This window comes from Elephantulus edwardii, unplaced genomic scaffold, assembly GCF_000299155.1.
Source record: "Elephantulus edwardii isolate Elephantulus edwardi_28Jun2011 unplaced genomic scaffold, EleEdw1.0 scaffold00094, whole genome shotgun sequence".
Lineage (NCBI taxonomy): Eukaryota > Metazoa > Chordata > Mammalia > Macroscelidea > Macroscelididae > Elephantulus > Elephantulus edwardii.
The window spans coordinates 7,746,232-7,751,215 of record NW_006399844.1 but is presented as its reverse complement, the minus strand read 5'-3'; the positions used below and the strand labels follow the sequence as shown (position 1 = coordinate 7,751,215).

The following is a 4,984-nucleotide window of genomic DNA, read 5'->3' as shown; positions in this document are numbered from 1 at the left end:
TGGCACTTCATTCTAAATAAAACCCTTTCCTCTTATAACCCTGAGGTGAAAGGTTATTAATTTAATAAAACCGGAACCACAAATCTTCTGTATTAAAAATTTTTGTCAAGTGACAGGGTAACTTGTAAAGCTGTAAAGTTTCTCAAAAAAACTTATCTGGACCAATTTTGCCAAAGGGTCTAAAATGACCCTATAAAAAGAAACAATAATGTCCTTTTAATACACCCTAGTGCCAAGATGAGCGCCATTTTCCATCTCTACTACTATCTCTTCTGTTATTATATTCATGGCTCCAGTCATTGTGGTTCCGATCTTCGTAAAAGTAATCTTCTCTGTTTCCTCGATAATGATGGTCAGAACCATGATCAGTATAACACTGTTCACGGCTATAACTTCTATCTGTTACATAAGGATGAGAATTCTGTCTGACTTTACGCTGTGATGATGGTGTATCTTGACGCCACTGGGAGCTCGAAGACTGGTTAAAAGAGTGATTATGTGACTAAACTGATGGCGAAAATCCAGTCTGATCCAGCTGTGGAGAAGGATATCTCCCACCATACTGCTTATGTCTCATAACATTGTTCATCACTGTTTGTCTCTGAAAATTTTCTGGAGTAGAGAAAGATCTCTGAACTGTCTGTGTTGATGGAGACACATTATCCGTAGTTCTTTCATACCAACTGCTAGGAGACGTTGGAGTAAGAGTAGGGCTTGAATTTCCAGTGTGGTGCTGTGGATATGAAATTTCCTGTGAGGCATGGCTACTTCCTGATCTAAACTGAATTTTGATAGGCCTTCCAAAAAGTTTGATTCCATTAAGCAGATTCATTGCATAAGGAACAGACACCTCATGTTTGAAATTCACAAATGCAAACTGCTTTGCTTTACCATCCTTATCTTTTGGAATTTTCACTTTTACCACTGGCCCAGCCTGGTGGAAAAGCTCGAAAAGAAGCTCCTCTGTCACTTTAGTCTCAAGGTTTCCCACAAAGAGTGTACGATCCGCTTCGGCCGCCGCAGCCCCCATGGGAACTGTTTCTTAAGAAGAGCAACTGGAAGAAAATTGTTAGTTAGAATAAAGGAGACTAGGAAAATGTGATTACTCCACACACTTGTTTATGTAAAGGTCTGTTTTAGGGTAATGGTAATATGATGATAAAAAAAATTAAAAATTTTAGAGACCTGAAAGAAAAGAAACTAGATTTTTATTTTTCTTTATAAGGAAATGTTTTTGGCAAAGTAAGTTTGACTTTTTAAACTTTTTATTAAAGCATCTGAATTATTCCTCTCAGAGTTTCTTGTTAATGTTTTAAAAAAGATTAGATGTTTTGTCTAAAATACCCAGTTGTGAAAAATATTTATGGTAATAAGGGTGAGACTGATAAACTCCTGTCTTATTGATGCATGCTGAGCTTGGAAGTATTTAGTTTTTCCTTTCTATTTAATCCTTAACAACGAAAAAAATTACTATTCTCAACAAAGCTAGAGTTTGAAGGAAGACACTGATGTAGAACTTTCTCTTGGACATCATCAGTCTTTTAGGTTTGCTGTTTTACACATAAGATTTTTGAAATACTGTTTATTTGTGGTGGTTTTATGTGCTTTTCGAGTTAGAACTGACCCATACCTGATCCTCCACTTGGTTTTCAGAGGTAGTAAATCACAGAGAAGAAGATTCCCCATCCTTCTCTTATGGAGCAACTGGTGGATTTAACCCATGTACCTTTGGGATGACAGCACAGTTTCTTGCCTCTAGGTCACCAGAGCTCACAATGGTCAGTTATTTTAATATGCAAAGTGCCAGAGATTTGCTAAGTTATATGGAGGAGAGTTGTATTGCTTTTGTGCTCTGGGAAATTTTTATTTTAGGTCAGAGGAGGGAGGTGAGGGGCTAGACTCAGTTTCTAACAAATCTGTCAGACTTTATAGGCAGAATCTAAATTGATGAAAAATTTCACATGTTGTTATTTTCCTGGGGAACTTAAGAAAAACTAGTCAGTGAGACACAGGTGAAGTTTCTCTGTAAGTCTGTTTAAACCAAAGTCATTTAGTTTTGGTTAGAAAAAATAACTAGCTTTCAAATGTGCACATCGTACAACTATTATTCCATCTTTTTAGGACCGCATAAGAGGACACTTAAATTTTAAGTGGTTTTATGTGGTTGTAGAATGTGATGTTATTGCTTAAAATCTTGTAATAGCAAGAATTCTGTGGACAAAAAATGACAACCTAGGTAATGGTTGCCATTCGCTGTTCCAGTTTTGTTTTTCTTAAATGAGCCACATGTTCTTCTCAACCACTAACCATATATCATTTAAGCTTTAGCATATTGCAACCCAGCAGCTTTATGCCCTGAATTGGCTTTGAAGATTGAAATGTTGATACAACGTGCCATTTGTGCTGTGCCCTGCTGATCCTTAGCATGGTTCCTCCCCTTCTAATATTAGGTATATGGTTTAAACACGACTTAGGAGTTTGCTTCCTAATTGTTCTGAAACCTGCTAAGGGAGCAACTGTCTTAAGTTTAATTAGATGTAGGTGCCTTGTGTCTGAACTCATTTGGAGACAATTGTGTGGTAGTGTTTTATTTTAGTTGATGGTTTGGATTCCTCCCCTAGCTCACTAATTTTACAGACATACACCTTCCCAGCACGACCCTTATCCCCTTAATTTTGCGTCAGAGGAAAGATTTTTGACGTGGAGGATAGATGTATGCAGAATCTAAAGTACAAACCTCAATCTGCCCTTGCTTATGCAATTGATTAGACTGAAAAAAGAAGGCAGGAAGAGGCCTGGAGAGCATCATTTTATTGTCAGTGTCTTTCTGGTGGCAATTGGAGGGGAAGGCTGAGGCACTTTGGGAGGCACCTGCAGGATGGCGCTCAGTCCTAGTATTCAGACAGAGAGTGAGCAGACAGAAGAGGCGCGTCATCACCTGGCTTAGCTGTGGGATGCCTTGGCTCCAGCTTTGAGGTGGAGACCAGTAGAAACGGGGGCAGCGCTAACAAAGAGGAGCTGTGCCTGGGCCGGGGCGTCAGGTAGCTGGCCTATCCCAGGCGGCTGACCTCCCAGTGGGCCTCCCTAGTTGGCTGCGTGACGAGTCTCTCCGCCGGCTCCCTGTCTCGCCATTGGCTCTGTAGACGGGAGGGGGTTCGCGGAGGGCTGGGATAGAGTTGAGGGGGCGGGGCGGGCTTCCGGCGGCCGCGGCAGCGAAGAGGAGCGGGAGTCTGCCGGCTGGGGGAGGGGGTGTCGGCGCACCGCGGAGTGCTGAGCTCCGAGAGCCTGGCACCCGGAGCTGCCGCCTCCCCCTCCCCCTGCCAAGACCGCTAGAACCCCCTTCTCAGCCATCCTTCCCGGCAGGGGCAAGGAGGGCTGAGCTGCCCTAGGCCGCGGGGCGGAGCCCGGAGCCCCACCGAGCGCTGCGGAGCGAACCTCACCTCCCTTCCTGGTTGAAAGGTGTGTGTATGTGTGTGTGTGCGCGCGCGTGCGTACGTGTACGCGCGCGTGTGCTTTCTCTAATGCAACGCAGCCGACTTAACCTTGTAAGAAAAGGGGAAACAGAATGGGAAGTAAGATTTCCACATCCTATCAGTTTATTTTCCAGTTTGCTTTTCATCCTTTCGTCTCTCCACTACAGCAGTCTAAGGAGATTGAGGACTCTCTTTTTTTATTGATGTGTTGATGTCGTTTGCATAATAAAATTCACAGGGACTTGGGGAAGGAAAAAGCTCTTTCTTGTGTATCCTCTGATGCAGTAAACCAAAAAAAGAAGGAAAAAAAAGTAGGTTTTTAAGAGCTGGACTTCATGCTTGTCCGTTAAGGCTGTCTTCACCGTCTTTCCTTTTTGGGACTACCTTAGTCACCAGCAACAAAGTGCTAATAGAAAGAGGGAACAGCCTCAGTAAAATGATAAGGGAAATCCTGTTGGTTCTTAGAGATTAACTTTTATTAAAGTCCCTTCCGTGACTTAATTGTCACTATCTTTGTGTAGAGTAGTAGCTCAACTCTATTGGAGAACCCCCAGTTAGAACTGCCAAACTTACTTTCACATTACTGAAACTTAAAAATCTTGTTTCTCTGGGCATATTTCTTTTATAAAAGGTTTTAAGGATTAGTTCCTTTGGTCAGAAGCCAAACATAACCCGGATGAATTTTTTTCCCCTCAAATCCCCCTCCACTATTGTCCTGCTGTAACATGAAAATTTAAATGACACCTCTTTTGAATTTTGTTACCTCTGCAGGTTTTTAAAAGATACAGGTCTCTAGCCATAGTTAAGAACCTCTATAGGTTTTAATTGAGAGAAAAGTTAATTATTGAAGATATAAAACCTAAAATTAATGATAGTAGAAACAAAGGGGGGGGGTGTGAGAGAGAGATGTCTATGTTGGTAGTAAACTTGTGTTAATATTGGGCATTTTCAGCTAGAGGTTTCTGGAACAGGTTTATTCTAATGTTGATTAGCAAAGACTTAGACTGCCAGAAGGGATGAATATCAATGTTTTTGGCAGTATGTTGATAAATATTAATTAAGTGATTCAGAATTGTTTTTTGCATTCCAGATTCTGCTTTCAGGGATTGTTCTAATGGAGAACCAGTTTTGAAGACAGAATTAATATACCAGAATTTCAGAGTTTTAACTGAAATAGTGTTTTTTCCTTTGTATTGAAATAGTGGGTTGCTGACCACTTGACGCAATTTGATAAAAGCAAATAGTATAAAGAATAGTACTTATGAGATAGGAAATCCTCTCAGTTGTAGAAACTTATTTAGGGATCAGGAAATTTATTCCATGCATCTATTTTTATATCTGAAGTAGTCAGCATAGAATTGTGCAAAAAGTAGTAAACCTATGCTGTATTTTTGTCTTTAGTTTTTTGCTAACTTGTCCCTTACGGCACCCACATGTATAAGAACATACTCACATGCATAAGAACATACTCACATGTATAACAACATACATGTATAAGAACATACTCACAT

General features: G+C 40.8%; 1 protein-coding gene and 1 pseudogene across 3 annotated transcripts in view; one reads left to right on the top strand and one right to left on the bottom strand.

Moving 5' to 3' along the window:
- The window catches only part of FAM222B (family with sequence similarity 222, member B), a 70,107-nt gene that overhangs the window by 21,319 nt on the left and 43,804 nt on the right, over window positions 1-4,984 (top strand). Inside the window, exon 1 of one of the 3 annotated variants that reach the window (XM_006890966.1) lies at window positions 3,233-3,459. The exons of the other annotated variants lie outside the window; for them this stretch is intronic. The gene's annotated coding sequence lies outside the window, so the exon portion shown is untranslated. Of the gene's footprint in view, window positions 1-3,232; window positions 3,460-4,984 lie in introns of those variants that run through there. 3 annotated transcript variants of the gene reach the window in all.
- Window positions 227-1,030, bottom strand: LOC102853618 (annotated as a pseudogene).